Source organism: Hippopotamus amphibius, chromosome 10 (assembly GCF_030028045.1).
Source record: "Hippopotamus amphibius kiboko isolate mHipAmp2 chromosome 10, mHipAmp2.hap2, whole genome shotgun sequence".
Lineage (NCBI taxonomy): Eukaryota > Metazoa > Chordata > Mammalia > Artiodactyla > Hippopotamidae > Hippopotamus > Hippopotamus amphibius.
The window spans coordinates 20,638,958-20,658,527 of record NC_080195.1 but is presented as its reverse complement, the minus strand read 5'-3'; the positions used below and the strand labels follow the sequence as shown (position 1 = coordinate 20,658,527).

The 19,570-nt window shown below is 39.5% G+C and overlaps 1 protein-coding gene across 5 annotated transcripts in view; it reads right to left on the bottom strand.

Moving 5' to 3' along the window:
• DLC1 (DLC1 Rho GTPase activating protein) overlaps positions 1–19,570 on the bottom strand; it is a 394,094-nt gene that overhangs the window by 244,889 nt on the left and 129,635 nt on the right. The gene's annotated exons all lie outside the window — the stretch shown is intronic.

The following is a 19,570-nucleotide window of genomic DNA, read 5'->3' as shown; positions in this document are numbered from 1 at the left end:
CATTGTGGATTGGGTTATTTGCTTTTTTGGTATGAAGCTTCATGACCTGCTTGTAAATTTTGGAGGTTAATCCTTTGTCCGTTGTTTCATAGGCAACTATTTTTTCCCATTCTGAGGGTTGCCTTTTAGTCTTGTTTATGGTTTCTTTCGCTGTGCAAAAGCTTTTAAGTTTCATGAGGTCCCATTTGTTTATTCTTGATTTTATTTCCATGATTCTAGGAGGTGGGTCCAAAAGGATCTTGCTTTGATGGATGTCATAGAGTGTTCTGCCTATGTTTTCCTCTAGGAGTTTGATAGTGTCTGGCCTTACATTGAGGTCTTTAATCCATTTGGAGTTTATTTTTGTGTATGGTATTAGGAAGTGTTCTAATTTCATTCTTTGACATGTTGCTGTCCAATTTTCCCAGCACCACTTATTGAAGAGGCTGTCTTTTTTCCATTGTATACTCGTGCCTCCTTTGTCAAAGATAAGGTGCCCATATGTGTTTGGGCTTACCTCTGAGTTCTCTATTCTATTCCATTGATCGTCCTTTCTATTTTTGTGACAGTACCATACTGTCATGATCACTATGGCCTTGTAGTATAGTTTGAAGTCAGGAAGCCTGATTCCACCAACTCCATTTTTCCTTCTCAAGATTGCTTTGGCTATTCGGGGGTCTTTTGCATTTGTATACAAATTGTAAGATTTCTTGCTCTAGTTCTGTGAAAAATGCCATTGGTAATTTGATCGGGATTGCATTGAATCTGTAAATTGCTTTGGGTAGTACAGACATTTTCACGATGTTGATTCTTCCAATCCAGGAACATGGTATGTCTCTCCATCTGTTTGTGTCGTCCTTGAATTCTTTCATCAATGTCTTAAAGTTTTCTGCATACAGATCTTTTGCCTCCTTAGGCAGGTTTATTCCTAGGTATTTTATTCTTTTTGTTGCAATGGTGAGTGTGAGAGTTTCCTTAATTTCTCTTTCTGCTCTTCCGTTGTTCGTGTATAGGAATGCAAGAGATTTCTGTGCATTAATTTTGTATCCTGCTACTTTACTAAACTCATCAATGAGTGCTAGCAGTTTTCTGGTAGAGTCTTTCGGGTTTTCTATATATAATATCATGTCATCTGCAAAGAGTGACAATTTTACTTCTTCTTTTCCAATTTGGATTCCTTTTCTTTCTTTTTCTTCTCTGATTGCTGTGGCTAAAACTTCCAAAACTATGTTGAATAATAGTGGTGAGAGTGGACACCCTTGTCTTGTTCCTGTTCTTAGAGGGAATTCTTCCAGTTTTTCCCCATTGAGAACAATGTTGGCTTTTGGTTTTTCATATATGGCTTTTATTATGTTGAGGTAATTTCCTTCTATGCCCATTTTCTGGAGAGCTTTTATCATAAATGGATGTTGAACTTTGTCAAAAGCTTTTTCTGCATCTATTGAGATGATCATATGGTTTTTATCCTTCAAGTTGTTGATATGATGTATCACGTTGATTGATTTGCATATATTGAAGAATCCTTGCATCCCAGGGATAAACCCCACTTGATCATGGTGTATGATTTTGGCTTTTGACTTTTAACATTTCCATTAAGAGACACTGTTTGGTGTGATGTGGGATAACAAGGAGATAAGAACGAGGTCAAGTAAATATTTACCACTGGCTAAACATTAACCATTGTTTTGCAATATTGGATGAATTATCTTGTCCTCCTTTAAAAAGCAGAATCCTCATTCATGTGTGAATAAGCAGATAGGCCCTTTCATTTTTCAAAGTGAAGTGATAAATAAAATATAATAGTAGAGATAAGTTTGATGCCTAAACAAATTGTCCAGAACTATCGTTAAAACTGAGTAATTTTTTTAATCAAATCTAAATAGTTGGACAGTCCCCCTTTATGCTCCAATTCAAAACATGGTTCATTTAGAGATATATAGAGATGGATAACGGTTCTTCTTGGGGACATATTTTGCACCTAGACTTTTAACTTTTATAATATCAATAAGTAATATGAAAATACTTATTTTAATAAAGACATACATTTGAAATATCTATAGTCTTTTAAGAGACTATCAACAAGATGCTGTATGAGAAAATATTCATGAGTATTCATTTAAAATAATGTCTATGTCCTGTAAAACACTGATTTATTTTTAAGTTTAGCTTCATGGGTAGTTAGGTTAAGGCAACTGTTTAAAAACACTTTTCAATTAAAAGGCAGTTCACTGTTATCTGTGTTGTGTGCATTTGTGTGTCCATATGTGCTCACATAACACACGTGTGCTGTGGACATCGGCTCATATGCATACCTAGAAAGCCATCAGATAGAAAAGGAAGTACAGGGGGATCCTTTTGTCCAGGAAGCTTCTTATGTGAATTTACTTTAAATAAATAAAATAATAATCTGTTAGCCCAGTCATCATCTTGTCATTAATATAAATATATGGTACATTGTCTTTTAGGGAAGAAGAATCACTAGCTAATTATAATAACTATGATCATGGGAAAAATTAACTAAATTGGTGGCCAGAATATTTACAACACTGACCCCACACTTATCAGTAATACCAGTCAAAATAAATGCACAGACATCTGCATAAAGAAAAATCTTATCAAAACAACAACAAAGCCCCACAATAAATTTATTTTATTAGAAAATTAAACCCTTTTTTTTCCCAAAGATATTATATAGTTTTCATGTCCCAGATGATATTATTCTGCCTTCTAAGTTGTCCTCGGTAACACAGATCACTTTGCCCTGAATGGTGGCCAGGGTGGCTTTGCTCTTTGGGGCTACAAACCAGATAGGCTGCAAGAGTTAAGCCAAGGAGAGGCTTGCCCTGCCCAGTTCTTGGAAGAGGAACTCCCAGGGAGAGGAAGTGGAGATGGCATTTTGGTCAAGGGTTTCAGACCATCTAAAGAATTTTTTTCCTCAACTACACATGTGGCATTTCTCCTGAGTCAGATGGAAAAAATATGCTTGAACTCATATAAAACCTGTAAAAGGTTTCATAACCTTTTTCTGCTTGTTTACTTAAAACAACAAAAGCTTCTTTTCCTAAAGCTCTTCCAACGCTAATGTTCTACAGTACGCAGTCTGAGGCATAGGTCTCGATTTACTCAATAAAGGTCAAGAGTGAAACTGGCTAATGGATTTGTCTGAGGACCCCTGCTTCTCTATTTTTCAGCCTCTTGGGATTCTGCCCTCCAGCCACACTGAACTTTTTGTTATTGTAATTGGCAGTGCTCTTCTACTTCAGACCTTCAAACATGATGTTTACTCTGCCTAAAAACTCTGCTTCTTTGCTTAGCTAATTCCTACTGATTCAACTTTCTTCATTTGACATAGTTACTGTTACCTTATATATGCCAACCTCCTTCCAGGCCTGGCTTCAATAAAACTTTTTCTAGGAAGCCTTTCCTGGCCCTTCAAACTAGTTAGAAGCTCTTGCTACAGGCTCCCCTAGCAACCTGTACTTGTATCATAGCCCTCAACATATTTTATTGTCCATCACTTTCAGTTTCATTGTCATGTGGGCTTGACTGTGAGCTTAGCAAGAGCAGGGAATGGGTCCACTTTCTTCACCTTTGTGTGTTCTCAGGGCCCAACACAGCACCTGGCATCAAGCAGTTGTGAGAAGATTCATGCTGAGTGCATGCTAAAATAATTACCAGAGACTTCAATACAGGTATGAATATAAGTAGAACTCCCTTAGAAGTAGAAAAAAGAAAATTGAAAATTGAACGCGTTTGGTTTGAAATTCATTTATGCACAAAGTTCATTAGCCCCACTGCATGTTTTGAATGTCACTGATATTTAGCTCACTGAAAAAGCTCAGATGTGTAGAAAGTGAGAAGTTTAAAAATCAATGACTGTTCTCATTTCAAATGAAATAAGACAGTGGGAAGGTTGTATTTATAATCATATTGTTGCACAATCAGTTAAAATGTTATTTTCTAGAGCTTGACCATTACCATAAAGAATTAATTCCAATATTCTAAATATTGCAATCACATTTTAAAAACAGACTTTGTGCTTAAACAACAGAAATTTACTTCTCACTGTTTTGGAGGCTAGAAGTTCAAGATCAAGGTCCAGCAGATTTGATTTCTGGTTCAGACTCTCTTCCTGGCTTACAGGCTGTGCATCCTTACATGGGCTTTCCTCTGAGTACATGAAAGAACAAGCTCTCTGTGTCCCCTCCAATAAAGACACTAACCATATGGAATCAGGGCCTCACCTTTATGACTTCATTTAATCTTAATTACTTCAATATTCTAAATACGGTCACATTAGGGCTTTGAGATATGAATTTTGGGGGCAGCCAATGCAGTTTATAGCTTTATCATTCTACAATTACATTTTAAGTAATACAGCTTGAAGCCCTGGAAAGAATTCTTTTGGTGTGTATTATACAAAGTAGTATTGATTCATTAAAAAAGGAAATCTTTTTTTGTTCACTTAAGCACTGTTATTATGATGCAAGGGAAGTTATTTTTCTGGAGTTTGGAGTAATAGTTACTGACTTGGCATTATTGTTACAGGAATTGATATCATCTGGATCATCTGGCCAGATATCACACAAGGCATTTCCTCTTCAACTTTTTAATGTAGTCTTATTTAGACTTTTAGACCTGGCCATGAACTCAGAAGTCACTCAGTCCAATTCCTTTACTTAAAGATGAGGAAATTTAGGTCAAAGAGCTTGAGTTACCCAAATTCCTAGCAAGTCAGTCAAAAGTCTTTCACAATTTGTTTCCATTTACATTTTATCTAAATTGTCCTTCCTTCTCCTGAACTGTATATTTTTACCATACCAGATTACTTGGCAACTACCTTGCAAAGTTCTGACTGAAATCTCTCCAAGACAATTCTGCCTGCACTGCCCAAACAGAATTGATTATTCATTCACTCTGTCTCTCTAGAATTTTTCCAAATGCTTGTATATCACTGCTTGAATTATGTAAAAGTAATTTGTGTTAATTTACATTCTTCATTAAATTATGAGCTTACTGAAGTCAGCAGCTGGGTTCTAGTTACATTCACCAGTCCTAACCTATAGTAAAGGACCCTAATAACTGATTTCCAAACTCCATTTCTGAAGGTCACGTGGCTCATGAATGTCAATAACAGAAATCTGGGTCCCCTGACTTCCTGATCAGTGCTGTTCTTATTCCTAGATCACACTTTATTCTTCAAATGCTCATTTTAGAGTTCTAGAAGGTCTTCCAGGGCAAAACACTTCTAGGGCAAAGTGTAAGTCAGAGAAGCCTCAGAAAGCCCTTCCCTAAGTTAGACATGACATTCGAATTCACTGTGTGATACCTACATAGTTCAAATACACATGACAAAGCAAACTGTTATATTTCTCAGAGGGCAAATTTACCCCAAGAATTCAGCACCGAAAGTCAAGTTTGAATTTTCCTGTTATGACTCTGGCTTGTGGAAGAGCTAAACAAATCATGCAGGAACTGAGCGTGATCACGCTGTGAGATGCCGTACAGAAAAATCACTGATGCCCCAGGCAGATTAAAGGTCATGGGGTTAAGCCTGGGACACTTGTTCTCTGAACTCTGGCACATTCTTACTGGGTTTCTGCTGTTTTATTGCTTTTGGCCCTTCCCTTAAGGTTTAGCAAGGATTGTGAAATTCTGAATAAAGTTACAAGAAGACAGGTTGATTCTTCTTTCACGATTCAAATTCCAATTCTTTTCATCTTCACAGTGTTTTGTCCTGAGAATTGTAATAGTTGAGATATTCTGCAACAGATGTGTTGCATTCTTATGAAAATCGAGATGGATAAAAAAACACCTGTTTTTTAATGTTGTATGAATATCCAGAATTAATAAGATACTAGAAATTTTGCCATCCCCTGAAGATGTAAAAATGTCTAGAAGAAATTAGAAGTGGGATACTTGATACTTAAAAAATATAAATTCCAATTAGGGTACACATTTTATAAAAAATACTTATGTATATATTCTCATAAACTACATATTCTCTTGAAAGAGATAAAGACTTTCTTAAAATTCCCAGCTAAATCTTTAAAGCTAATAATGCTATAACATTTTGTTTTATAACAAACATTCTCCTACCCACCTTAAGTTTTACCTGAAACTAACAGCCATAAGTCAGAAGAATTCTAACTTACTAACTGAAATCAATGTTGTCAGAGCAAGTCTCTTTTCTAACATGTAAGCTGAAGAAAGGGGGGATGCCATTGATTTGCATTTACTCCAAAAACTGCTTGGTTTCTCTGGTAAGTAGTCTTTCTTATGCGTTTGCTTAGCAGCATAGACTATTATTAATTTATTTCCTAAATTTTCTTCTGGCCTACCATAGGTGAAAGAAATGTAATCAGACTTCCTTTCTTCTTTTAAGAAGTAAACATTAAAATATTTTTCCATTTTTTCCATTATAGTTTTTCTTTCCCAAATAATCACAAAACACAGGGTTACAATATCCTTGAAAGTACAACATAAAATTCCTACTAAGGAAGGAGCCAGATAAAAATGCTAACAGAGAAGAGAAATAAAAAAGAGGTGGTGAGTAGAACCTTTAATCTGAACCCAAGCACCCACGATGCCCATTTCTTTTAAATTTTCCTTCTTTACCCTTTTTATATATACTTACTGACAAAATTATTCAAAAGAAGACTACATTACTTAGCAAACTTGTGGAAGATATTTGCCTGCAAAATCATTTGAAAGGTGGTGCCTATTTTATTACGCAAAAGCAAAACAGTTACAAATTGACTCTTTAAAAAGTATTTGTTCTCTGTCCTCTCTGCTGTCTCACAAAACCTGCTCCATAAGCTGATCCGGAATTCTCAACAATTGAAATGGCTTATTTTGTATGCTTAACCCATCAATTTGGCTTTATTGGGTAATGTTACGCTCAGGTAATGCTATACAAATCTTGGCAAATGAGTTTTACTTCAAAGACCTGGGACTCAGATTATAAACGAAAAGGGCCCAGCTCTGCTGGCCATGAGCACCTGCAGCTCTGCTTGAGGTCAGGGGGAACTGCTACTACTGGAAGTGGTGAAGTCTACTTTCAGCCGGTTTAGCAAAACACAGCTCATTCTAAATACAACATCAGAAAGGAAATCGCAGCAAATCCAATGATGTTGAAATTTGTGCGGAACAGCAATCCCAAAACTGGTTTTGTGGCATCCAAGAGTGCTTTCAATTGTCTAAGGAGTTTTGCAAATTTCTTTAAGGAATTCTTGAAATATTCTTAACTGTTTATTACCAAAAAATGATACAAAATAAAATAAAAATATCAACCATGCCAAGATTTCAGGAGAGATGATGGACAGTGACATAAAGTTAAGCACTGAGACACTGTTATAACTTTTAACAAGTAGGAAGTTTAAGTTTTAAAGAATTACAATATGTACCAAAACATACATGGTATTAAACTAATCCTATTTAGGTCATCTTGGAAAGAATGATCAGAAATGCCTAGCAAACTGCAGATGTGTTTACACTTGATAGAGTTTGACAGGAATGGGACAACTGCAAATTGGAAATCTAATGAAGAGCTACTGCATCAACATTTTAAAAGTGGGTAAGCTGCGTTCTCCATTAGGGTACTTAGAAAGCATCCTCCCAGAACTGGAGAGAATACATTCTTTGCCTGTCTCCACAGGAGACAGACAACCTGGGCTCAAACGAGCTGGGTTGCCTTGAGCAATTTATTGCCTGTCTCTGAGTCCTAGTTTTCTCTTCTGTAAAATGAGGATAATAAAGCCCATCTTGTTGGATTATTTTGAGAATTAAATGCACATAAAACACTCAGCACAGGGCCTTGCCCACAGTGAGTACTTAATACATGTTAGTTTACTTAAGGGTGTATGTGTATATGTGTGTGTGTGTGTGTGTGTCTGTGTGTGTGTGTATGAAACCCTGTCTATACATCAGAATCATCTGGGAAAATTTAAAACATACTAGTGCCAGGGCCCTACTACAGAGCAATTAAAATCAGAACCTGGGGTTAGGGACCATACATATGTTGGTATTATAAAAGCTCCCCTGGAGATTCTAACTGCAGTCAGGGTCTCAAACCACTGATCTAAGCTATCTAATTAGTCTAACAGTGGTTTTAAACCCAGCAGCACTTTGAAATTGCCTGGAAACTTAACAATACTGATGCCTGGGTTTTCTGTTTCTGATTTAACTCCTACATGGTTTAGCTTGGGAATTGGAAGTGTTAAAAGTTCAGTTAGTTATTTTTTAAAAATCTCATTTTACTGAAATATGATTGACATACATAGGGCTGTACATAGTTAATACATACAACTGGTGACTTTGGAGATAAGTACACAACCCTGAAACCATCACCACCATCAAGGTCACACACATATCCATCACCTCCAAAAGTTTCCTCCAGTCCCCTTTGTTTATTTTATTTATTTTTTCCCCAGTTAAATCTAATGTGCCCCAGGTGGAGGACCACAGAGATTAGGAGGATGACACTTATCCTGTGTGTTCTGATTGCATAATGTATTTTCTTTACTTCTATAAATAGTGTAATTTTTCTGATTATACTAGTAATCCATGTCTTAAAAAATTATTAAATGCAGAAAACTGAAGAAAATAATAATTAAAAAAATCCATAATCTCACTGTCCAGATATAAACATCATCAACAGTTTGGTTATTTCCTTCTTTGTATGTTAATTACTTTACATCATTACATTCCTTCTCTTTTTTATTTTACATTATGACAATATTATTCAATATCATTTAATATACATTTCAGGTATCATTTTAAAGAGGTAGCCTACCTTTAAAACATCTCCATTACATACTATTATTTTACATATTTCAAAGAAAATTCCAGACAAATCTAGGAACTTTTTGGCAAACTTTCCCTACCAAAATCAAGTTTCCCTGAGGAAGGAGTAGCCTCAAGCTTCTTGCTCAAGGCAGAACTCAAGAAGCTGACATTGGTATTGCTGCCCAAGTCCTTCTCATCAATTCCACTTATCAGTAATCATCTACAAGGAAGTCATGGCCTTGGATGCTGGGTGTTGGGCCAGGTCACGATTTGAATGCTTGGCCAAGCTAAGATAGACCTCCAACAGTCAAGGCAGGAAGAAGAGGGATGAACAGAAAATGTCCTAAAACCAAAGAAATAAATCCAAACTCAGAGCCAGAGTCACTGGGCACAATAGATGTCAACTATGAAGCATCTGAGAAAATCATCAAAGCTTGTCAGTTTCCTGTCCCTTAAGGAGGAAGGTATTGAGCAGTGACTTAAGCTGAAGCTGCCTACAGGGCAAAGATGAACTAGTACAAACTAATACTATGCTCATCTAGTCTGTGGAATCAGTCTAGAAGTTGAAGATAACATTTGCAGGGAAGGAACTCAGTGACACTAAAGGATGTAGAAGCTGAGCAGTGAAGCTTCAACGACTTGCTGGAAGTTAAGCAGTAAAACTGGAGAGTCTGGCTTGGAAAATTTTCCTTGACATCCTCCAGAGTGGAGGCACCAAAGTGTGAAATTAGAACACTTGTCTTTGTGCAGTTAGGTTTCTGGGCACTCTCTAAAGTGAGAGCCAAGCACCTGATAATGTAATCACCTCAAGGCTAAGCCTAAAGTGAGAGGTAAACTCGGATGTAGGTTCACCTTTCCTGGATGCATTCGCTCACAACTCTTCCATTTCTGAAGAGGGACATCTGTTTCTCATAATCCATGATTAATTACCTGCTCTCTAGTATTGCTGCCTATTTTTTAAATGTATGTTAATCTTGTTACTAAAACAAAACTATAAACAAGGGGAGGTGAGGAAGAGGGAAAGGAACTTACACTATGTTTAGAATAAAACTCAGACTTACCATAGTCTGCAAGCCCTGTGTGACCTCACTGCTGGCCCCTTCCTGTTCCCTAAGCATTCCACACACTTTCCTGTCTCAGGGCCTTTGCCCTGGGTATTTCCTATCTAGAATTCTCCTCTACTGGCTCTTTTCATCCACACGGATGGCTTCTTCTCACCATTTAAGTATTATGGCATCCTAGAGAGGCCTTTCTAGACTATCCTACCAAAAGATTTACTCCCTCATCTCTTTCTTTTTTTTTTTTTTTCCATTTTTTCCCCTTATCACAAAGCATTCATTACTTTATTCTGGAATTTTGCACATCTGCTTACTCTGTGCATGGTTATGGCATACAATAGTTGGTCTCTACCACCAGAAGCCTGCCCTTTAGTGGGAGAAAGAAACATGACTCATATACTCTCAGAAATCATCGCAAAATCCTACTTCTGTTAAGATCTATGAATGAGAGCCTGTGGAACTAACCTGTAAGTATCTGACTTTGGATTTCTTTGTAGTTTGTTATCTGTCTCTCACTTGAATATGTGTTCCCTAAGGGCAGAGTCTTTGCTTGCTATCTGATTCTGCACTGTAGCCCCACAGCATGCACGTTATGGAGACCTAATAGACGTCATTGAATAAATAAATGCTAAGCATGTACATTTACTCTTTCCATTAAGCTTCATGGTAACCATGAAAACTATGTACAACTATCCCTATTGTATGGATTAACAGCATTGAAACTCAGATAAGAAATTAGTTCAAAGTCATGAAACTGGTGACAGAACCAGAAATTGAACCTAGTTCTTATTCCAAGTTGCTGCTCTTTCTCTTCCACGAAAGGCTTGGGAGACATAAAGAATAAATTATTGTAATTTGCTTTACGATGATGTAGAATCTAAGCGGATTAGTTATTTTCATGTGTTCTCATGAGATCAAAAGCAAAAATCAAAACAACAAACAAGCCTACTACAATGCAAAAGAATCCTACAACTTTATTTTCCAATAGCATTGCAGGACCAATGAACTCTAACCTCATCAAGCAAGCTCAAATATTTCTAGTGTTTGGTGATTGCAGAATTGGGTTTCATTTGGATCTCTTTATATTTGGCACCAAAACGACAAGAACAAAGCTGTATGCTTGTGTGGCATTTGCTTGACTTGGCTAAAGGAAACCAGGTACAAAGGTACATTTCTCTTAACTCTTTCTGTGCTCTAAGAAGTTCTCTGAAATTCTGAAGAAATTCCTAGTGGTTTCTTTGTTAATTATGACGTGGGAGAGCCATGTGCGCATGCGTGTGTGTGCGCGCGTATGCATGTGTAGCTGTGTATTTTGCTCACATACTTGGTTTTATATCCTCCTTTTTTTCCTCCAAGATCTCTCCTTCCAGATCTTGGATAATACAGGGCTAGCCTCCAGCTTTAGAGAAAAGGCAAGAGCTCAGGGGAAGCCAGGGAATGCTAATAAAGTGCTTTCTGACACAGATTCTCAGATGACACTCTGAACTTCGCATGGAATGTCAGCTTTTTCTTCAGATTTGCTCCCCCCAGGTTGCTTCCCTCCTCACAAGTCAAGCATTGTTTTTAAGTTTCCAGGTCTCTGGGTAATGCCACTCCTAGCTTGCCTTGTGTTGGTGGCCCTAAGTACTGGCACAAAAAAACTCTACGTTTACATCGATTCCCTTTTTGTTTTTTAAATTAATTTTTATTGGAGTATGGTTGCTTTACAGTGCTGTGCTAGCCTCCACTACACAACAAGATATACACATACACATACAGATATCCCCTCCCTTTTGGACTTCCCTCCCGTTTAGGTTACCCCTTTTTGGAATAAAGTGATTTTTAAATTTATCACATATTAAAGATTTCTTTCCAAATCTTTCAAAGATCAAAACTAAACACCTTTCCCATAATTAAATAAAAACTTATATTTTAAGAAAAACGTCTCATATTTCTAATTCATTTACCTGTAAGCCGTCAAAACAATAAGAACTAATTGTTGTCTATGAATTTCTTTTTTTAAAATAAATTTATTTATTTATTTATTGACTGCGTTGGGACTTCGTTGCTGCACATGGGTTTTCTCTAGTTGCGGCGAGCAGGGGCTACTCTTCATTGTGGTGCAAGGGCTCCTTGTTTTGGTGGCTTCTCTTGTGGTGGAGCATGGGCTCTAGGCATAAGGGCTTCAGTAGTTGCAGCACATGGGCTCAATAGTTGTGGCATACAGGCTTAGTTGCTCTGAGGCATGTGGGATCTTCCTGGAGCAGGCATCGAACACTGGAGCAGGGGACACCCTGCACTGGCAGGCAGATTCTTAACCACTGCACCACCTAGGAAGTCCCTATGAATCTCTTTTGAGTTTAATAAGAAGTAATTGAAAAGTTTTCCCCTCATATTTCATTAACCTCATATTTTGCCAAGGATTAAACTTGCTATGTTTGAGATTTGATGATAAATCTGTGCCCAAAGACTTTCAACACTTTCTTCAACTGGGACAAATGTCCTCCTGTTCTGATACTTAATTTACATTTAAACCAATCTGCATTCCATTAGTATAATCCTTAGCCATCCAATTCCATTTTAAATTTCCATTTCACAACCTCTATCCTATTACTTGCTTTCATGTAGGTGAAGAGAGCACCCGGCAGGAATACATGCGTTGACATAAATTGAGGAAAATTACTTTGAGTTAAACTGATTACTTCTGTCCTTTGGAATCAGAAGCATACTGGGCTTATAGAATCCAATCAGTCAAGTGCCCATGTGGCTTGCTGATACTCAGGGTTATGTAGCAGGAGCTGATCCATCCCCTTTTGTGGTGTGTTACCCTCCCTTGCGGGAGAACTTACTGTTTTCAGTTCATCTGAAGACATTGTGATATTTCCAGGATCCTCTGGAAGGTCAGTGATTCTGTGCCTTCATCCTGCTCTAGGTGTGATCAGCCCTCAACCGCAAGGCGCCTTGGAGTACATGGGATTCAAACGCACAAGGAGCCACACGTTGCTTTTGAGAACCCGGGAGTCTGCCTTCCTCAATTAACCTCCTACAACGCCTTCATTGTATAGCACCAAGCAAGCAGCCTCGAGATGGAGTTGCTGCTTAGGTTTCCAGACATGTGTCATTTCCACTGCATATTTAGCAGCACATAACTGCCTGAAGTGGGGAGACGGGAATGTGAGGCATGTCTCACCGAGGAGGCGGGTTTTTATTAAAAAAAAAAAAAAAATCACTCAACTGCTCATGGAAACGTCAGCCTCCCAGCCCTATTCTTAAAAATAAATAAATACAAGGAGTTCCTCGTGTGAGAGGCACATTAGGGACACAAGATATTCATTTCCATGAAGTCACTCACAGCAGGCCTGTCTGGAAAAATGCTTTCATCTTCTGCAAAGGGAGAGGGAATGGTATCAGCAAGAAGGTTTAAAAGACCAAGACTTTGAAGTAGAGGGTGAAGTGGGAAAAGTGATCCTCCGGTCAGGTGAATGTGGGCCAAACCAGATTAATTTCTACACTTCAGCGTGTGTTGCATGAGGACCATAGAATTATGATTTGTAGAGAGAAGCCTCTATGTCCTGCCCAATGGTGTCCACAAGGGGTTTCCTGCAGTCCTGGCGTTTTCCCCCGGGACCCCAGGGTGCAGAGGGCAGCTGAAGCAGGAGGAGCCATGTTGCTGCAGCCAGGGCAGCTCTGCTTTTAGCTGCTTCGTGGATTGTGGTTGTGATGAACTGAATTCATTTAATGCACGTTATTCATTGAGCATCTACTGCTCCAGGTGTGGTCTACGTGACAGTGATTGAGATAGACATGGCCTTGGCCTCACGGAGCCTGTAATCTCTGCAAGGTTCTTTGCGGGCTCTTGGGAAACGTGTGAGTGCTGACACCATGATGGTGTTTCAGCACGTTCACTTTGAGGATGACTAAACTGAGGCCCAGAGAGATAAATCCCCCAAATAATTAACCGCAGAGCTGGGGACAGAATCTGGGTGCCACCATGACTTATACGTCAGTGTTCCTCCTCTTGAGCTCAGAGCTCAGACTGGAAGAGAAGAAATAAAAAAATTTAGAAATTGCAGAGGATGTGAATTTTGGTCCATGAGTAGGTCTTATCTCTCTTTCTGTTCATTCAAGTGCTCTCTCCAGATGAAATTGAAGCTGTACGCCCATTCTTGGGCTTGGGGAAAATCAGACGTATGGGCCTCATTGCTTCCAGACCATTGCCTCTGATTCACCTTCGACGGGAGGTCATTTGGCTGCCATAGGTACCAGTAGCCTCCCCATCAGTCCTGCTCTGCTCACGTGGCCCCTTTTGCACAGGTCTCTGCGGAATCGATGGGGCTCTCTCGCATTCCTCGCTGCCCTGCGTCACTTCCTTCCTTCCCTCCTTGCATGCACCGGGAATACTTTCTCTCCAACCCCCATTCCTGCTGCTCACTCTCCCAACCATGACCTTTGCCTCTTTCCTTTTCCTTTCTCTGTTCCCCTTGAGGCTCTGTACTGTACTTTTACAATGCTGAAAACCAGGATGGGGCAGGATACAATTCAATGTGTTTTCCTCTTGACTCTGCACTTCTGCCTTGTTCTCTCACTGTTTGAAAGCCGTCACTTCTTTTTTTTTTTAATAAATTTTGGGTTTCAACTTTAGTCCTGGCCACTCATCCTGCCTGCTGTGCCTCTCTCCCCTTCACATCTGCAACCATCTGCAGTCCTGTCTCCTGCAAGGTTATATCTGATTAGGCTTTTGCACGAAGAAGGGCAACCTGCAATGTGTATGACTCAGGATATGGAATGTGCCTTACTCAGTTCGTCCAGTCCAGACCTTGACCTCCTGGGACGTGTGACACAGAGAGTTGCTGGCAGTGATATTACACTGTCCTTAAAGATCTTGTAACACACTCAGCACTCTGTTCTTGGGAGCTGCTTACATGTTAGCCCACATCGTTCAGTCTTCATTAGAGGGCCTGATGGAAGGAAAGGAAAAAGCAGCCTCCACCTACCAAAGAGCTTCTCATGAATTGTTTCTTTGTATGATATTGTTTCTTTACCAGAGCACAAAACAAAACAGAAAAGTGCTTGTTTGTTTTTGAGAAGAGTTTGTTTTCTTTACACAGTCCAACACATCGAATCTCCCCTGTACCCTTTGAAATCCTAACATGAGATTCTCCATAATCTTTAGTTAACATTGTTTGTAGAAATGAAACATTCTGTGGTTTATTCTTCTCTTCTGTGTGTTTTCCTTCATGGCACTGGACTATTTGAGGATGGATTTGGTGCTTCGCCTACCTGCCAGCACCAGCCCAAAGCAGGCAGAATAGAATTGAGCTTCTCGAGAGATTCTCTGAGTTCAATTGGCAAATGAGGATGATATGATATAATTAGGACAGGGGCTTTGGGAAGGTTTTCAATTGAGTGATTTTACAGAAATAAGCATACTCTGCCTTCTAGCTCAGACTAGCAATCGTTTTGGGGGATTAGAATGTGGCTTTAGGAGAGTTTTCTGTGCTTAAGCTGATCAGTCCAGTCAAGGACCAAATCTTTGACCCTGGCCTCAAGTGACCACTGTATTCCAAAGAGCTGATTTTTTTTCTTCCAGTAATGTCTAACTCGGAGTGGAAGAGAAAATCAGAGCTGTTCTGTTGGAATAAGTGATAGGGAATTTTCAAACGGATAAGGTTCTGATCCCCACTTCAGAGCTGAGATGAATGTCCCACAGTGATAAAGGGCCTTAAACACCACCACGTCGTCTGTCTCCTGGGGTAGTACATTTTCCATGACACCAAACCCAAGTTCATGTGATGTCCTTTTCTTCCTTCCCTTCCCCACCTCCTATCTTTCTTTCCACAGAGCCCCGGCCCCTTCTCCTTCAAGGTCAGGGCATCTCTGGCTGATTGAAGTGTTGCCTTTACCCTTCGTGCAGCAGAACAATAATAAAGTCAAGTTCTTATTTGCAGCAGGGAAATCACAAAGGGCCTGAGGTTGATACAGAGGGACCTTACCTGAAAATGCAAGGCAGTTCTTCCCGACATGGAAAAAAATTCTTATAAAATATTAATGTTTTATCAGCAGGGGGCACCTTCCATGTAAGCCATTCTTATGTGTGTACTAAGTTGATTCCTGGCAGGTGAATCTAGGTGGTCTGGTACGAACACATATACTCTGAGCTTTCAGGCTGAACAACCCTTACAGAAGGGCAGGTGAGGGTTAGATGTAAATGGTTCACAGTTTCTAGAACAAACAGAAGTTTTTTCCCAAGTAAAAAGAAGTGGTATTGCTGTTAGCAATGCTCTTTCTGCTCAATCCTTCTCGGACGAAGCTTAGAGAAAGGGGGGGGGCAGGGCAGTGCTGTGTATGATGGCCATGTTCATGTTCACATATATAGCCTGTGGTCCCCAAGCACCATGTCTTCAACTTCTCCCCATCTCCCAGCCTGCTGTGCATAGAACAGATCTGTTGAATTTGGTTGAGCTTCAAATAGGTTCATTCTTTGTATTCAATCTGTAGCTGTATCTCCTTTCATAGTATAGTAAGTTTGGTATATTGACTTGGCAAAGAAAAAAAAAAAGATGATTTTTCTTACCGAAGTCATCAAAGACCTGATTTTTCTGTTGCTATTAAATCAAATTGGCAATTTTTTATTCTTTATCTTATTTCCTTGGTTTTTCTTAGGCATCTAAAATTGTTAACCACGCCCTCCTTCTCAAAATGATGTTTTTTTGTGTTCTGAGACTGCTCGCTGATAACTTTTTGGATACTCCAATTCACTTTCTTCTGGGGGCTTTTCTGATTCTTCCAGTAACTTAGGCAGAAATTCTGAACACATCCTTGACTTCTTTCTTTCTCTTACAGATGACATTCAATCCATCAGAATATGTTTTCTCTCCCTTAAACACGAATCTGGAATATGAACGTTTTTACCACCATCAATGCTGCTACCGTGGTCCAGCTCCATCCTCTCCTGCCTGGACTGTTACACTTGCCTCCTAACCAGCTTCCCTGACTCCTCCCTATTTTCAACACAGCAGCCAGAGTGGTCCATTTAAAGCCCAAATCAGATCATGTAACATCTCTACTCAGAACATTCCCCAGGCTTCCCACCTCACTTAGAATCAAAGCCTAAGTCCTCACTATGGCCCACGAGGCTTTCAATACCCTGGTCCCTCTCCCCTGCTCACTCAGTGCAAGCTCACAGATTCCCTTGCTGGTTTCTCAGCATACTTGGTGCCCTCCTGCCTCCAAACCTTCAGCGCTTGCTGGTCCCCCACCTGGGATGCTCTTCCTCAGGAATCTGTATGGTTTGCTTTCTCACTTCCTTCCAATCTTTACTCAAAAAAACAATGTTAACTTTAGTGAGGCCCACCCTGATCACTGAAAGCCCATACCTCACCCATTCCTCCCACCTCTCTTTTTCCTTAGAACATATCATTATTAAACATACTAATATACTTTACCTCTTTGTTGCTTTTTTCCTCCTATGTACTATCAGCTCAAAAAGGGAAGGGACTTATAATAATTATTATTTTTGTCACTTTCATTCACTGATGTAGAGTTTGCCATAAAGTAGGTGCTCAAAGTGTTTGTTGAGTGACTAATTGACCTAATGTTGGTGTTTCCCATGGTTTTCTCTCAATCTTTTCTCACACCACTTGGGTGATCATCTCATCTTTAAAATCACCTATCTGCAGATAACATTCCATGACAAATCTCTCCTTGGAGCTCCAGACATCTATGTTTAAATTCCTTCCCAGGCATTGCCCTTGACTTTTGTATTCAATAGGCTCCTTCTCCTGCAGATGACTTAAGCACACTGATATGCATAACTGAGAAGTCCAGTTGTAGGGCTGGCTTCAGGTGTGGGCTGAGAACAGGGCTCAGTGTCAATAAAACCTGCCTTTTCTTGCCCCCCTCGCTCAGCTTTCCTTCTCTTTATTGGCTGCCTTCTTAGTTTTTCCTTCTGGAGTTGCAAGATGTCTACTAGCCTCATCTTCTTGTAACTCTAACTCCAGTGCAAAGGAGTGAGTCTCTTTTCTAGTGGGTCCCCCAAATTTCTGATATTCAAACCCTAATGGGATTGGCTTAGGATAGGTGGAGCCCAGCTCCTCTCACTCAGCCATCAGCAACACAGACACACACACTCAACCATACATCAGGCCAGGAGAATTGCAGGGTGCTTAGTGACTCTGATCTGGGTGACATGCTGTAGTCTTGGGGTTAGCCTTGTCATACCATGTCAACTGGATATTGCAGAGGGATTCTCAAATGAAAGTTGGGGGTGGTTTTCAGAAGGGGAAATGGATGTCAAAACATTCCCTGCCTGGGTATCGTCATCTTTCTAGTTGCTCAGTCATTAAGAGGTCTTGCCTCCTCCCCTCTCTTTACTCCTTACATCCAATATGTTACTTCACTATATAGATTACAATTCCTTAATATATCTTGGTTCCACCCATGCCTCCTCCTACACATTCCTATGATCTCATTCAGGTTTCATTTGCTTTTTGTGTGCCTGGATCTCTATAAAAGCCTTCAAAATAACATCCCTCCCTAGAATTATTCCAATGTGTTCTATCCCCACTCAAAAGAGATTTTTCCCCCAAATGCATATATGGTCTTCAGTGCCACCGTTCCTCCCAATGTCCTCTGATGGAGCCCCCTCATCTTTGTTACGGCGTAGGAAACACTTTTGGATCTGACTGTACTGGCCTCTGCAGCTTCCACTCTGAGCACAAAGCCCTATCTATGCCAGAACAAATCACCTGCCCGTCCCTGGATGTGTTCTCACCTCCGCGCCTCTGTTCCCATTGATCATGTTGCCTGGAAACATTCTTCCCTTGGCTCTTGACACCTCCACCAGGGTAGCTCCATCTGTTTTTAAATACTTAAGAAATACTTCTGAGCACTCACTGCATATCATCTTTCCCCGATTCCCTCAAAAGTAGTTTAGGTATCCCGCTCCTAAGTTAGAACTTGTTGTTTATTAGTGTGTCTCCCTGCTTAAATGTGAGCTCCTTGAGGAACTCTGTTCCATCTCTAGTATCTAGCACATGCTTGGCATGTAGTAGGCACTCAAAAAATGGTTACGGAATAAGGAAATAAATTGTAAATAACCGAAAGGTAAATTTGGTATTTAAAAGCCATCTTTACTACTGAGCAAGTACATCATAAAAAGATCAGATAAGAGTGATGGTTCTATAATGATTCATTCTCAAGAGCCAAATCCTCTTGTAAACATTCATCAGGGAGGGATGGAGGCAGGTAACAGATGTATTAAAATAGATTGAGAGATTATTTATGTGACCTGCGATTTGAGATTGTGCTTATTGGGAAATAGTTATACCTCCTTACTGTTTACATTTCACTTAGTACTTCTTTGTAGAATGTGTGCATGTGTGATTTTTGTAATGGGAAACAGGATACTAAATGTCTGGAAAAAAACGGGGCTAAAGGGAATTGACCTTTATCAGGGATTATTTTAAAAGCCCCAGAAAATTCCAAGTCAAAGGTTCAAACTCATGCGTTCCTTAATAATTGCTAATAAAGATTAAACATTTATAGAGAGAACTGCAATGAGTATAAATCATTGTTTCCATGGGAAGCCTGTTCACAACCATGTTGTTCACGAAAGGCAGTAGCGTTCTAAGATTGGCAGTCAGTTTGCTAGATTCCAAGAAAACGTCCAAACAAATTCTTCTACGATGGTTTGACAAGAACATCATTTCTTCAGAGGTGCCAACACAGGGCAGAAAACCCCTTTCTAAGTGTTTGTATTCACCATT